The following is a 7,599-nucleotide window of genomic DNA, read 5'->3' as shown; positions in this document are numbered from 1 at the left end:
TAAGTCAGAGTGTAGTCTAATGAGCTACCAGCATGGGCTATGCAAGAGTAGATACACTGAGCAGAAAGGTACATCCAGGGTATGAGAGTATTAGAAGTATAAGGAAAGGCAGCACAGATCAAGTTTTGGGGGCATTCTGGTAAAATTTAGGAGGGAGCACTATTTTTGGCTGGTGTTTATGTTCTTAGCATGGTATGAAAACCAGGAAATCGACTGCATTAAAGGTCAAGAGATTGAACAGATGGATGTTATTGAAAGCTATGGATGAGAGAGGTATCTTCAATTTACTCTTGCAGCACCAATTTTTATCTTTTAGACCTTTATATGTGTAAAACACTTGATGTGTATATTCTGGATGGTTTCCCATAAAATTCTCTTGTGTGGAAGAAAAGATTGGAATATCTGTTGTTCCATGCAGCATTTCCCATTTGGTGGGATGAACCACAGCAGCAATCAACACCCAGGGTTAGGTTCTATTTCCTTATCTCTCTCCTTGGAACTGCAAGTCCCTCAAACATGTGCTTCCCAGGCCACTCAGGCAGTGCTGTGATGATGTTCTCTCATTGGATTGCATGGGTCACTGTTCTTCCAGAACGAGTTTTTTTCCTCTCAGTGTCGTCTCTGTTCACTACGCCAATGCTACATATTTTAGTATTTGTGATGGTATAGAATATATGTGTCCTGGGGCTGATTTCTGCAGGGTCTGGCAGAAAGAAGTAAAGCCTGCTCGAGTATGGTGGGTAGGGTAATAATATGGATGTAATAATTTATAGTTTTAATTTGAAGACTTCACCTAAAATGACATATGGTGTGCTTGAGTATGATATTGTTATGTTACAGATTTACCTGCTTATGGTTTTGTACTAAAATATTTTGTAATAAAAAAGGGGCTTTATTTGTTCCAGACTTTGCATATTCATCAGGACAGACTAGGTCCTGTTGAGGGAGGAGACAATTCCCAAATCTCAGTGGCTTAACATAAAACTGTTTGTGTCTTATTTACACCAATGTCATTATTGAGCCCAGATGACTCTCCGGAACAATTGATCTCTATGCAGAGATTAATCAATGTGTGCATCTTCAATCTTACAGCTCTGCCATCCCAATGTGAAGCTTTCTCAAAAGTCACTGAAGCAAGAAATGAAAAGCCTGGATAATTCTACACTGGCAATTAAAGGCTGTGTCTCCAGAGTGATTTAGGACTTCCTTTAGCTTCCCCTGGTCTCAGCTGGGCACCTGTTTTACCCAAGCAGGGATCACCAGGGCCTACGGGTTCAGATTAGGATTTCGCAGAAGGGTGTTCAGACCTCAAGGCGTGGAGCGCTGCCTATCTCCAGATGCTATGTCAGGAGCTCAAGCAAGGGTCTTGCACAGCATGTAATCGGGTCTTGAAAAGGGAATGCTAGGTGGCTTCTCTGGTGCGGCTGCGAGGCCCGATGAGGCTGGCTATGGCAGCACCTAAGAAAGCTGACCGCGCCAACAGCCACTGATGGAGCATCACTTTCAGAAATGGTCAACAAACAAGCAAACAAATAAAGACTGTCCCCATTTTTCCCCTTCTTTTATCTTCCATTTTCCCTCTATTGATTTCTACTGGTAGAATATAAAAGTGAGTGAGTTACTAGGGTGTCTGGTATGCATAGTTGATGGATTTTTAATCTTAGGAAAAATAAAGATGGACATGAATAAAAGAGCACAGGTGAGTAAGCCAGCACAGTGTCCCCTCTCGGTGCTCTGCAAATTCACACGTCATTCTCCAGGTATTTGACTTTTCATGAGACAAAGTAAAAACTACCTCCTCTGCCTAATAAGGTGCACCTATCTGTGGCCAAATGGAGATGCTCTCACTTTCTCTCTAAACAGAGTAGGAACCAAATCACAAAGTGAGGTCAGTGTCTCTTTTAGTTCAGTCACAAAATTACTTGAATGTTCTTCAACCTAAACATTAAATTATGGAGATAATTATCACCAACTGACTATTTTTATATGAGATAACAAGCAAAAAGGCTAAAAAGGGAATTTGTATCTTGTATGTGCTGATCAATAGGAGGTATTCTCCGCAATATTTGTGACATTACAGTGAGTATATGTGTGTAGTTGTTATAATCTTCCTATTTGTATTATTTCTGTAGCTAATCCCGAGGCTCTAGTTTCTTTTTACTTTTTTTGGAACTGTACATGTCATATTACTTTTGTCTTTAGCCTCCACTTGTCTTGGTTATTTATCTGGTGGATCTGCCAAACTATTAGTCCTAAAGTGTCTGTATCTTCTGTAGATTTGTTTTCATTGGGCTGCTACAGTTTGCTACTAGCGTTTACTATTGAGGCATGGGAATACTAAGAGAGTCCCTAGAGAATCACTGGGACTCTAGACACAGATTCCCCTGAGCACACAGTGTAGTATCGACCCAGCATCCTCTGAGTCATGAACAGACTCAGTCCCCCAGCCAGTGCAGTAACCCTGAGGGTGCAGTGGCATGAGAACCCTGAAACGATAAGGTGGCAAGCTCACCTTTGAATTCAAAAGAATTGTTGTATCACCTTCTGGCAGCCTTTTGTCATTAGGAACAAAGGGAGTCTAACCAACCGAACCCAAAATTTATAGAAAAAAATAAAAATTTGCAAAGGAATTATTGTTGCATGGTTTTTCCCCACAGACAAGCAATTCTCCAATTCGTATTGCTCACTGACCAAGAATCCTACAATTTAACTCCAATCTTCAACTGTCTACCTGGGTGTAGTGCCAGATTCCACAGGTTAACCTCCCCACTTCCCTCAATCTCGATGCTGATTGAAAGTCCAGGTCCTCACCTGTACTTCTGATAGACTGGCTCCAGGTAGGAGGTTCCCATGATCCCCCCCTTAGTGGTGTAAGATGAACATATTTTTCTGTCTTAATTCTAGGAAAACAAATGAATTGAAAATGTTATTTTTAATGGACATTAAGTTTGTTGTTTGTGAGTAAAAAGTGACATCATATGAGTAAGCTATAAGCTTAAGGCCTGATTAAATGATTTATCTTTGAATTAAATATGAAACAATGTCTTTTACAGTCTGGGCTTCTAGAGAACCAATAAGCTGGTAGTCCCAATTATTGGCTGCTGTGTTCCTTTACTGCTTACAATTTTATTCACTTACAGTGAATTGTATTTGCAATTTTTATTCTGTTTTGCCCCTTTCAGTAGAAACACCACGACTGAGGTTTAACTAAAGTAGCTTCAGGCTGTACTGGGCAAACTTGAATTGACTTTGCACAGCTGGCTTCTTCAAGTCTTTGGATAATTAGCTATGAACAGCTAGTTCCTGGGGCTTGTGGTCCATCGGACTATTTTTAAAGGTACTCATGTATCAAAGGAAAACACCATGGGGTATAGCCTGCATGTTGCCTTCCATCATTTTGAGTTTCCCCAGGCTTTTCAAATAAACTCCAAATCCATCTTCTGTAGAAATGCTTCCTAAAGAAAGTCCCATTACCTATGGCATTTTGTGTTCCTTATATGGAACTAATTCAGGGTCTCTGCGTATGTGTATTCACTGAATATTTTTCTTGTTCATTGGCATTGTTGTGATGTTTATTCTGCTTCTCCTACCACTCCTAATTCTGGGTTCTTTATATATCCATTCAGTTCTCTTCTATTATGTGAGTTCTCAAGTGCAGGATTTTAGCTCTTTAAAGGTGGCACTGGAACAAAGAATATCAGCTGCACAGTCAGTCACATTTACAATGTAGATCTTCATATACATCATATCAGATGATGAAAGTTGTGTCAAAAGAAATAAACCCTTAATTATGGACTGTCATAAATTAGCATTTTGCATGTGGGAGGGTATACTTTTTGAAGAGCAGCACTCTTGAAATTTATCACAGCAGACTTATAGGTACCCACATATTTGGTAGACTTTAGTGTTGTCAGTTATGTTTGAACTTTATATTTTCTCCGGATTCATTGTTCTTCTTTTCCTTAGTGTTTCTTAGTAGTCACTCATCCAAGTTTTGTCAAGTATACAGTGACAGACATTATTCTAAAGTTTTGCTTAATTTTTAAAAAGGACATGGATGGATTTCAAATTCCTCTTAACTGATTTCCGGCCCTCTCAAAGCAGGCAAGCTAACTAACAAAGCCTGCTGTGAGCGCACTGCTTCCCACATAAGAATCGTGGGAAGAAACGGCATTGTCAGGACCATTCCCGGAAAACATTATATCTGAAAAGAAAGAATGTCTGCTCCTTTCGTGCTTATGGGATGACAAAAATTTCAAGTGGGAGACAATTGTCTCCCCAGATTTTTACTCATATCTTTGGGTATTTGCCAACAGAATATTGATATGATTTTGATGGGATAATCTCACCTCAACAGTCTCCCAGAAGCTTTGCCTTCCTAACATTATACAGAATATAAATACCTGGCTAATGTGGTCCGGTAAAGATGTCAAGGAGGGGCTTAGAAGACCGACTGTCACAGGTTTCCACCTCACAGCGCATGCCTACACCTGTGCTTGTGATCTTATCCCCTCCCCATCATCAGAACTAATTTCAGGTGCACTGGAAATTAGATCAAAGGTTTTCTGATAATAGAGACTATAAGTCTATACTATGCATTTTCATATTGATTTTATTTAATTGAGCATTTTATCATAGGCCACTGTATTTTCTTTTGCTGCCTTATAGTATCAATAAAACGACAAGCTGACTGAATCCACCAAACTTGGTTTATATGTCTTTTAATTTCTTCTTCTCTCTCACATTTTACTTCTGAGTTATTACAAGTGATTTGAATTGTTAATAAAATATTTTAAAGATGGTATTTTAGGTCATTTTCTTTTTTTAATTTTTAATTTTAATTTTTTAGAAACCACTCAGACTGTGTTCCCTCCCTCTTCCTCTTCCAAAGGAAGAGAGGAACGATCGTCAGTGGCTATTGGCAGTTGTAAAAGCAACACCCAAAGCCGGCTTCGTGCTCAGGGGAGAACACTGTGCCTCCTCCTCGTGGTTTCGTGTGCTCTACACGTTCAGAGAAACTTCTCCAGTAACGAACTATAGAAATGATCCCTGAGTCTTTAGGACATTTTCTTTTTCTATGAATTCTTTAAGGGGAGATAGTTATGTTTTATTCATCTTTGCATCTCCAGAGCTTATCATGGGCCGATAGTGCCCACTGGGTGCTCAACACACTCCCCTTGAATAAAAGAGAATATAATCAAGTGGATGGCTATATGTAGACATGAATAAACAAATATGTCTCAGATCAGTATTACTGTGCACCATCAAAGCCAGTCATGACAATAAATGCACGGTAGTGACAATAACGAAGAACCTAGACTTACAGGATTCTGCATTGAGAAGCTTGAATCTTGGTCTCCTCTACTATCTCTTTTAAATAAAGTCAATTGATGATGCGTTGAGTTTCTGTAAATACGTGCTTATAATCTTGGCCTTGGTCTACTGGCGTTAGAGAAGCGTAGAAAAGAATTAGGCTTTTGCCCTAAACACAATAAAGATAGACTAAATCTAAGATGAAAAAATGCAGACATGTCCATGCATAAATTGCAATTGTGGGACAGGCCAGGAACTGTCTTCTGTGTGTAGACACATAACCTTGGGCAGCCGGGGTGAATTATGGGGAGTGCTGAGGGCTTTCTGATCATTATTGACTGCCATAACATCGAGCTAGTGTGTTTGCTGCTATTATTTGGGCTTTCTGTTCTAAATCAGAGATTCCTTCACCATACAAGAGTGTCTGTGTTAAAGGGGAATGACTCTCACTAAATGTCCTTGTCACCCTGATAATAATGACAGGATTCACTAAGTCTTCACGCCATATTTTAAGATAATATGCTCATCTTTTCAAATGCCTAAGATTTATTGTGATATATTATTCCTCCTGTCTAGGTAGCCAGGATAATGAGACCAAAATACTAACAGTGGTTTTGGCTATTTATTCATACCAGGTGGCATGCTCAGAGTCACCATAGAATTTGGAAAATCTACAACTTCCATTCTGACTTTCCAATGCCTACTCATAGTATTATTCAGGGGAGGCCTATAGAAAATTTTATGCCCGTGGACAGTATTATAAAATACCTGTGACAACCGTTTTAGTACGTACCACCTATTTTAGGTTTTTCCTCATTTGTTTTTCTTCTGTTTATATGGCTGTAATCTCCAGCAAGCAGCACTGACCTCTCACATAATTTATTATTTCAATATAAGGGGCAATTACATATAATAAGCTGGATGACACCACTTGTTTGCTGGTGGAATTTGCTATGAATGCATTTGCTTCTTCAGGGAGTTGCTTTCTATTTCCTGCACCACCGCTCTGATGCTGTTTAGAGAGACCTATCTTTATTTTTCCCTCCTTATTTATTGCTTCATTGGTCCGAGGCAGGAAGAAAGCATATGAAAATCAGCATGCAGCGGCCTGTGAATAACTCTCCCAGGAGGCAGAGGAAGAGTCGCATACCAATTGAAAAACAAATACCCAACTAGGCACAAAGTAAGCTTTCCACAACATACGTATTTGTGGGTGAAGAAATCCAGGTGAATGTGTCAGTTCCTTGAGATATTTTGTGAGAACCATCATTTGATGCCTTGGAAGATGTAATTCACGGAGTATCTTGTTTCTCCACCAGAATGTATTCCATATGATTTGATTTTCCAGATGGCTGAGGTCACTTCCTTGTTACAAAATCTTAAAATAATTGGCATTTTCCAAAAAAGATAATTTTCTAAATTATACTGGTGTTTACTATGCCTTCTTAAATAGAGTTTTTAGACCATAATTGAACCTACTGTAAAATGTTCAAAAACACAAAAGTCACGTTTTAGCATTAAGCCATGCTCTACCCAGAGGATAGACTCTGGCCCATTGGGCCTTGAAAAATTGGGATAAACGATTCGGTATTCCTGGAGTCCTGTTCATGTAGCAGGGTCTGTATACAAGGAGAGCTCTTTACAAAGCTGGATGGGGCATGACTTAGAGATGAGCTGTTTAAGCCGGGAGCCTGCCTTAGGACACAGCTATCCATCTTGCCACTCTACCCGTGCAAGTGTGCAGCTCATTTATGTTCATCTCTCCCCAGTGCTTATTTTGGTTCCCCTGCTGGTGTTCTTCTGTCCCAGTTTGGCTTCCTTTATCCCTAGCTTCTTTAGATTGTGGTCAAATTTATGCCTGACCTCCCGGACTGACTTCCTGAATTAGACATGGTAACCTCACCTTGCCCTCTCTGTGAACTGTGTCTCTAGTATACTTTAGATGAGATTACCGCAATTGCTTATAATCAGGAGATGACAGTTTACCATCCATTTCACTTTGATGTTGGCAACCCGATAGTTTTTAAAGAGCTCACAGATGCATTTTTTTCTAATTCAGTTGAATGTGCTACACTCCCTTCTCCTTCTTCAGGGCATTGAATGTTATATTGGCCTCTCCCACTCTTCGGATCGCAGAGCCTTATATAGGGAAGAGTTGGGAGAAGTAGTAGAAATGATAATCGAACACTCTTGTTTTACTCACAGAAAGTGGAGCCTAGGGAACAGAAGTGGTTGATGCCGATATATATCAGAAACCGGGATTAGCTCTCAAGGTTCGTCATTCAC

The 7,599-nt window shown here is 39.7% G+C and overlaps 1 non-coding gene across 1 annotated transcript; it reads right to left on the bottom strand.

The window, feature by feature from the left end:
* Window positions 1–4,851: 4,851 nt before the first annotated feature.
* On the bottom strand, window positions 4,852–5,063 carry LOC112312159 (small nucleolar RNA U3). The gene has a single exon (XR_008427440.1). It is a non-coding gene; the product is annotated as a small nucleolar RNA U3 (small nucleolar RNA).
* Window positions 5,064–7,599: the final 2,536 nt, after the last annotated feature.

This window comes from Desmodus rotundus, chromosome 7, assembly GCF_022682495.2.
Source record: "Desmodus rotundus isolate HL8 chromosome 7, HLdesRot8A.1, whole genome shotgun sequence".
Classification (NCBI taxonomy): domain Eukaryota; kingdom Metazoa; phylum Chordata; class Mammalia; order Chiroptera; family Phyllostomidae; genus Desmodus; species Desmodus rotundus.
Note: the sequence above shows the minus strand (reverse complement) of the source record. Positions and strands in the feature narration are given on the sequence as shown.